The following is a 9,606-nucleotide window of genomic DNA, read 5'->3' as shown; positions in this document are numbered from 1 at the left end:
ACATATTCCTTCTCTGACTTTATAGGAAGTGGCTGCAGTCCTACTTTTGTGGTAGGACAGAAAGAAGAAGAAACATTGGCAGGTTAGGAATGACCCCTTTTTAATGTCCCACAAGGCTTGGTTCTTGGACTGATACCGTTTGTGTCAGGAGGGGGGGTTGGATACCTTTCTTTGGTTTGCTGATGCCACCTATGTGTTAATCAAAACACTTAACCTTTGTGTCGTCCTCCCGGGTCAAATTGACCCCGTCTGTTTTGACTGTTCCTTCTTTCCTCCCTTACTTCCTTCCGTCTGTCCTTCCTCCCTCCCTCCTTCTCTCTTTCTTTCCTTCCTCCCTTCCTTCTTTCCTTTCCTCCCTCCGTTCATCCCTACTTTCCTTCCTTCTTCCTTCCTCCCTTCCTTCTTTCCTCCCTCCCTCCTTTCCTTCCTTCTTCCTCTCTTCCTCCCTTCCTTCCTTGACTCGAGGACAACAGGAGGGTTAAAAAGAAAAGGGCCTGAATGAAGCTAAATAAACTGAATTTATCCAACATGACAAGAAGTGACAGGTTTCAAAAGCATTTGTTGCTCAGATTAGCTATAAATTTGAATATGGCATACTTTTGCCCTCTTTAAAAAAATATAGAGAGCTATGAATAGATTAAATAGTAAGGTGATGCATGTTTATTTCACGAAATACATATTATATATCAACCAAATAACATATGTCTTTATATTAATGGAATATTGTCCAGAACTCAATCTGCATATTAAACAGCAGTAACCAAGGTCAAGAAGCTCAAGGCTTTATTTGGCATTTATTAATTCAGTACATTATCCTACTCAGCTGTGGTAGTGTAAATAAGCATTATGAGGGCAGGATTTTTAATTAAGATTTTATATATATATATATATATATATATATATATATATATATATATATATATATATATATATATATATATATATATATATATATATATATATATATATATATATATATATATATATATATATATATATATATATGAAACCTGCAAAGAGGCAGTGTTTAACACGTTTCATCTCATTGTGTACAGATGATGAATAGCTTTTTACATTTTTTTTTTTTTTACATATATATATATATATAATTTCAAGGGGGTATTTTTTTATGCCTGTATTATAGGGAGAGTGGAGAGATGAAAGGAATTGAAAGGAGAGAGTGATGGAGAAGGACAAACAACAAAGGTCCTCAGCCACATCTGAACCACATGACGTTGCACTTATATGAAGTGTAATGAGACTTCAGTCAGGAAAACCATCTTTTTGCAGGTAGTTTTATTTCTAATAACCTCGGCCATTCTGATCCCTCTCACAGCTCACTCATAATTTCCATGCTGTCATTCCTCTCATCAATTAAGAAGTCAGCTGTTCACACATCATCCGGTCATATCTAACCAATAGCACGGCGATACACCTTCATTGTGAGTATTGTAGCTGTATTTTTGAATGGTTTCTCCCTCTCAGCTCTAGTGCTTTCTTGTTGCTTGTTTTGTGCGACCCGCCACCTCCCCATCACCACCCAGTCTTTGCACATTCATCAGTGCATCACTTCATCAATCTCATCAGCCTTATCAGTCTTATCAGTCTCAGCAAAAAGGTCATCAGCCACCACCACCAGTGTCTGGACTTCATGAGGAGATCTATCTTGCTGCAGTTCAGGACTGAAGTCCTTCGATTCAAAGTCTCCTTGTAGAGAGTAAGCACCAAAAGACTTTTGACAATCTATATAATAAACAATTATTTTTGCTTCATTCACTTGTCTCTCCTGATTGAAATGTCTAAACCAACAGCTTACTGGGATGTGCCAATAGCATGGCATGGTCTGATTTGTTATTATAGTCACCTGACTTTGTCCCACTCCATGATGTTCTGTGGTTGACCCATAACCTCTGACATCTTCTTTGGGAAAACTATGTGTTGCTGCCTCCAACATACTCTATATATACTGCCCAATTGGTCATTTCTGTTGGACTTATGCATATAACTCCATCCTGAAGCCATAATTATATCATATTAACTGAGTCCTTGTGGTCTAATGGTCTGTTATCACAGTTGGGGATCTTTGATGCATGTCCTCCCCTTCACTTTCTTACCATGTCTTTTGTCTTTCTCTACTGACAACTGTTCAATAAAGACAAAATAACAAAAGGAAAAATTGACGTGTAGAAACTGCATAAATAGTAAACGCCTGGGATTAGCCACTGCATTCTTTCCACTAATGCCTACAGCCAGCAATTGTCAGGAAATAATAAATGTGAATATGTCTGAAGTCAATAGCACTTCTGTAAAGCATGCAATTAAAAAAAAGTTTGGTGGCATGCTTCTGTTTATGTCAGGAGAGGGTATGGATGTTTTCCCCAAATCCCTGAGGCCACAAAACTACTGCTTTCTATTTCCAAATGTTAAATCCAGTTATGAAACAGTCTATGCAAACTGAAAATAAGACAACTCAACTCAAGACTGGTGTTATGGATTATAAATGTACTGCAGGATAAGGCACAACATGTAATGGTTAAAGATTCCCTCCAGAGATTTTTTGTGACATATAAAAATACTCTACTAAAGATTCAGTTAACTGGTTAAAATCCATAAACTGGCATCTTCTCCTTTTGAAATATTTTAAAAGTTACAACACACTCCTACTTCACAGTCAATTCCATTCTCACCCGATTGGCTCCAAACTAGTTGTGATGTCACAAATCATACTTGTACATACTTGTAATTGCATGTGTTACCTACTACACTGGTGGTTCGATTCCCAGCTCCTCCAGTCCACATGTTGATGTGTCCTTGGGCAAGATACTTAACCCCAAATTGTTCCCGATGGCTGCACCAATGGTAAATGAAAGTGTATGAATGTTAGTTTCCTCCTGATGAGCAGGTTGGCACCCTGTGGGGTAGCTCCTGTCATCACGATGAATGTGTGTGAATGGGTAAATGTGACATGTGATGTAAAAATGTGTTGAGTGGTCCTAAAAACCAAAAATAACGCTATATAAGTACAGTCCATTTACAAATTTGAGTTTTGCCAAGTGATAATGTAGTTTGTTATGCAGGGTTTGGAAGTGTAGGCTATATACATTTTTACTATAGGATCATGGATACACATTGATTTCATTGATTTTTTAAAATATGCAATGTAAAAAAAAAAATACAGATAAGCCATATGATGCCTGTAATAGGCGCACTTTGCTGCGTCCATGCTGCTGGTGCACTGCATCCTGGTGTGCCTGGTGTATTGCCATAAGATTTAGTGTGAGCTCAGAGAGACTTTCCCCCTTCAGCAGATGAATGTGAAAACAAACTGCACATACATCATGCTGCTAAGAGAGAGAACAACTTCCAACTGAAGGAAAAAGAAGCAAAACATTTATCAGTGGGAGGAGAATTTAAAGGTTCTAAATCTAACAAGAGTGTTTCAAAGTGAGGGGTCCCTCAGGGCTGTTTTCTCCCCAGCATTTTTGGAAAGACATTTTAACAGCTGTTTACAAATGACTCATTCAGTTAGTCCTTGGTAAATAAAAGCATTGCCTCGCTGCTTGGTCCCTAACACATCATTCCTCATATATCTGACAGCTGTGTCTCTTTACCTATACTGTTGGAATATTGCTTCCAGTTTGTGCATTATGTTGTGCTTTTCACACTTTCACACTTTTGTAAAGTTTCATTCCCCAATGGTGCACTCTTTTTACTTTTGCCCTCTGTACCCTTTAGTATTGTTTTGTGTGCTGTCTGTATGATAGCTGTGACCAACTTTTTGTTGAGTTCATTCACATCTGTCACATCCTCCCTAGAGGTTCTTCACATCTGACCTGGCTTAACGCTTGGAAATGCTTTCCAATTGCCTTTCTCAAGTTTCCATCTCTGTATCCTCAGCCCCCCCATCTTGATGTACTTCTGTCCCTATCCTTAATGCTTTTAGAGTAGAGATCACTGCCAATTGAGGATTTGTTAAACAACTCCCATGTCAGGATATCTGCAATTTCATATGATATCAGTGTCAGATCAATCATGCTTTCTGTATTTTGTGTACTGTTATATCATCATTAATACATCCCACACAGTCCCCACACCAAACCACTTTATCTTTTAGTTGCCCACCAACAGTATTCAGTGTATCAAGATTGATACATTGATTACATGGGTTATAATCCTTCATTGTTGTAAACTAGTTGTCTCCTGTCCAAATCTTGAAACATCATGATACAAAACGATATGATACAATACAATATGATACAATACAACATGATACAATACGATATGATACAATACAATATGATACAATACAATATGATACAATACAATATGATACAATACAATATGATACAATACGATATGATACAATACAATATGATACAATACAATATGATACAATACGATATGTTACAATACGATATGATACAATACGATATGATACAATACAACATGATACAATACGACATGATACAATACGACATGATACAATACGACATAATACAATACGACATGATACAATACGACATGATACAATACGACATGATACAATACGATATGATACAATACGATATGATACAATACCATATGTTACGATACGATATGATACAATACAATATGTTACGATACGATACAATACAATATGTTACGATACGATACAATACAATATGTTACGATACGATACGATACAATACAATATGTTACGATACGATATGATACAATACAATATGTTACGATACGATACAATACAATATGTTACGATACGATACGATACAATACAATATGTTACGATACGATACAATACAATATGTTACGATACGATACAATACAATATGTTACGATACGATACGATACAATACAATATGTTACGATACGATACAATACAATATGTTACGATACGATACAATACAATATGTTATGATACGATACGATACAATACAATATGATACAATACGATATGATACAATACAATATGTTACGATACGATATGATACAATACAATATGTTACGATACGATACAATACAATATGTTACGATACGATACAATACAATATGTTACGATACGATACGATACGATACAATACAATATGTTACGATACGATACAATACAATATGTTATGATACGATACAATATGTTACGATACGATACAATACAATATGTTACGATACGATACAATACAATATGTTATGATACGATACGATACAATACAATATGATACAATACGATATGATACAATACAATATGTTACGATACGATACGATACAATACAATATGTTACGATACGATACGATACAATACAATATGTTACGATACGATACAATACAATATGTTACGATACGATACAATACAATATGTTATGATACGATACAATACAATATGTTACGATATGATACAATACAATATGTTACGATACGATATGATACAATACAATATGTTACGATACGATACGATATATAGTGATACAATATGATACGGAATACTTTATTAATCCATGGGAGGGAAACTAAGTGCCACCATATACAGTAGATGGGACAAACATCAGGTAGGACAGTAAACAACAGGAAACAACAATAAATAACAACAACAAACAAGTTTATTGATTATTGATTATTGTTCTTTCCCTGTATTTACTAAACTATACCTCATCCCATTCTGCCCATATGTTGCCACACTACCACCTTTTCTATCTTTCCAATCATTCCTAATAGTGCTATAGGCATGCATATTATAATCCCACTGCAGTTTCAATCATGTTTCTTGTATACATATTTTATTTTATTAGGCATATTTTGTAAATTTGACACAAATTGTTTGAATTCCTGGCCACTGGTGATGGGACTTACTGCATTCCACTGCAAAATAATGAATAATACAGTGAACCAACAGCCCATGATTGTGAACTAAGAGTTCTCCCACATAGCATTTCCTAAACTGCTTCCTAACACAGACTCAACTATATTTCTCTGCTGACTTTCCTATTATCTTCATCATTTTCTTGTATGTCTGTGTAGAGCCGTTTATCATATCTACTATTAACAGTACTTTGTCTTTACTTCGCTACATCCCTCACATGGTCTCTCCATATTCATTTACTTAGACTTCTCTGGCTGTGCAGATCCTCTCTTTGCTGCTTCGGCAAATGTAATCCCTTGAGAAATTTTCCCTTTTTTGCACTTCTGCTGTTCTCTTGCTGACCTCGCATCCATGATAGGCAGAGCCACACTTTCCTCCACAGTTACAACACTTTAACTTAGCCCCCCCTTTCACACTTTCCACATTCATGTTCACTGGCACATCTTCCACACCTTTGTTTGCCTTTGTATATATAGCCACTATATGTCCATATTTTTGGCATTTGACCCTCACATACTCTTCATATTCAGCATTTCACAATATCTCCTTATAATTAGTCTCAATACATAATTTCTAAACCACAAATCATTCATGAACTGGCCTTATTATTTGATATATTTGACCAGTTAAATGCAAGGCAGAAAACAGCCCAGTGACTTTGGTTTAAGACAAAATTGAACGCTTCAAGAAAAAAAAATTCTTTGGAATGGAAGAGTCAGAGAAGGGTCACATGTCAGATTTTCTCTGACATGTTTAAGTGAAACTTTGGAAGCCTTCTATCATTAGACAGATTACTTCCAAAGGATAAACAATATGGAAACCCTTTCTCTGTGGCTTCAGAAGACATAGCTCTGTCCACTGTGTTGAAAAATGAACTGATAGAACTATCAGCAGATGGCAGCCTGACACTTCAGCTTATACAAGTTGACCTTGCTTCATTCTGGATGCCTACTGCCAGTCAATAGCCCTCTCAGTCAAAACAGGCAATCATATTTCTGTTACCTTTCACCACCACCTATTTCTGTGAGTCAGGGTTTTCCATTGTGACTGTCACAAAATCAAAGTCAAGGAAGAAACTGAAAGCAACATTGAATGCTACTCTTCATGTCAACCTCTTACCCGTCCCAACATGACCGGTACAACATGTTGAGAACACCTGAATTTGATCTTCAGATACAACTGTGGGTATTCTCAAAACAACTCCTTACACTATCTTTTCATTCTCAGTTACAGAACCTTGCATTCTCTTACCTCTCTCGTCTTATTCATCTGATAGCTTTGCCTTGTTGTGTACTATACAGGCAAGCAATTTACGGTGATTGATATGGTAGAATTCCACTCACCAAATTTTGCACATACTTGAGTCAATTTAATTATCAGATTGTACTCTTTGTGCTGTCCTCCTGTTGCTGCTACTCTTGCTCATGGTCAGTTTCTTCTGAGTTTGAGATCTAATTTAGTTGTTTTCCGTTTTCACCAAATATGACTTGTCTGGACTGTATACCAACCTTCATCCTTCCCACCACCTACTTACATTCCTCCAACCTCATTCCATTTCCTGTCCATATAGAACACCTTAAGTCATGATTTGACACTGAGAAAGCCCCTCTTTGTTCTGAATAACAATTTAACTTCTGATACTTTCACTTTCTGATGCCATGTTTCCTAATATCACAATGTTACTTAGTCAGCAATGACATGCTGGACTGCACACTTCAATGGAAGGGATACAATTCAAGGAAATCTGATTTTTTTTGTACAAAGGACTTAAGTCGGTCAATGCCACAAATCTGATCGCTGACCGGACTTCCTTTGGGATGGTGGAGCAGCATGCACATAACACCAACACAATAAACCCTGACTAAGCTCAAGAATTAAATGCAGGAGGACCCAGGACTTTTAAAAATGAGTGGAGGTTAAACGAAAACAAAGGAAGAGTGCCAGCCAAGGTAAAGAAATGGATATGGATATGGATAAGAAGCAAATGCTAACACCTGAAGCTAACAATACCATGGCTTCATTTCAAACCAGTTTGGGTGGCATTAGCAAACAAATTCATGCCCTGCATAATGGACTTAAAAACTCAAGGAAGACATTGACCGTAAAAAAGGTCAGAGACAGGAAAGGAAAACAATAAGATGGACAAACTAGGAATTGAGGTCCAGACGAAATAATAGATGAGTATATGACAGAGGTGTCCAAACTATTCCATAAAGGTTCATGTGGCTGCAGGTTTTCATTCCAACCAAGCAGGAGAAAACCAGACTTAACTGATTTCATCAACTGATCTCAGTCTGCAGACAGCTGATTGGTTGAATTGTGTGCTCTTGATTGGTTGGAACAAAAACCTGCAGGCACACGACCCTTTATGGAATAGTTTGGATATACCTGGTATATGGCATACAGAAGGATAAAAGGTTGAAAGAGTGACTCAGTTGCACTGTTCATGGAGAAAATGGCTCTTAGATGAGTTTTCAAAAGACCCAGACCTCCAGATTCAACGTACCCAACGAGCTCTGGCACTGAAGCCCAAAGTAGGATAACCTCCTAGGTCAATCGTCGAGATGGTATTGAAAAAATCATGGGAGAAGAAAACAGTCAAACTCTGTGGAATTTGGATCTATTCTGGCCATGACTACTCTGTAACAACATAAAGCATATGCTAACATCAAGACCACTCTAAAAGGGGAATTCATTTCCAGACACTTTTAAACAAGATGTGTATCCACTGGGATAGTGTAATGGTAAATGGTAAATGGACTGCATTTACATAGCACCTTTCTAGCGTTCCAACCACTCAAAGCACTTTACAATACATATCAACACTCACTCATTCATACACATTTATCCTTGAAAGGCTCCAGTCAACCGAGAATCTGACTTGGAAGCAACCAGGCATCAGAAGTGACTGAACCTTGTTAGCAGGCAGACGTGCAAGAGGATGGCTGCAACAATTCCATTACATGTGAAGCAGGTCATGTGTTGACTTCACCCTGAGTTTGAAGGTAAAGCAGAAAAACAGATTTTTGAAACATAAACTCATATGAATGCAAAAAAAAGCTGGATGGCTGCAACAATTCCATTACATGTGCAGCAGGAAGCTAAATAAAGGACCCCAGCCCTTAAAACCCTTAAAAAAAAAGATGTATATAATTGGGTGTTCTTGCTCATTGTTAATCGCTCATGAATATTTTAATGATAGCCTGTGGGGGAATTACCACAATGTTAATAGACCTAAAATGGCCAAACAGGAAGAGATCAAGCTTATGTCTTTAAATGTTAATAGTTTAGGAAACCCAGTCAAAGGAGCAAAAATTATGACCAAAATGTTTTTTTTTTAAGGAAAAGATGCAAATGAACTCATAAATAGAACACAAGAAATTGATTTGAATTCAAAAATATTTGTATTCTCTACAATATACTTCACACTCTAATACCTGCAAAAGAGTAGCAATTCTAATATCTAATGTAATCAAATTTGAGTGCCAAATAGAAATAAAAGATAAAGAAGGATGATATATTCTTGTAAAATGGACAATTGACCAATCAATGATTTCATTGGTGAACATATACGCGCCACCCAAGAGTGATAAGCAATTAAGTGTTTTTGGATCCTTATGTGATAATTGTTGTAGATTCCAAAGGTATATGTATATGTAGGGGAGACTTCAATGTGATTCAACATGGGCACAACTAGTTTTAAAGGACCAGTGTATAGGATTTAGTGGCATCTAGTGGCGAGGTTCTAGATTGCAACC

This window comes from Scomber scombrus, chromosome 23 (assembly GCF_963691925.1).
Source record: "Scomber scombrus chromosome 23, fScoSco1.1, whole genome shotgun sequence".
NCBI lineage: Eukaryota > Metazoa > Chordata > Actinopteri > Scombriformes > Scombridae > Scomber > Scomber scombrus.
This window is presented reverse-complemented; position numbering follows the sequence as displayed.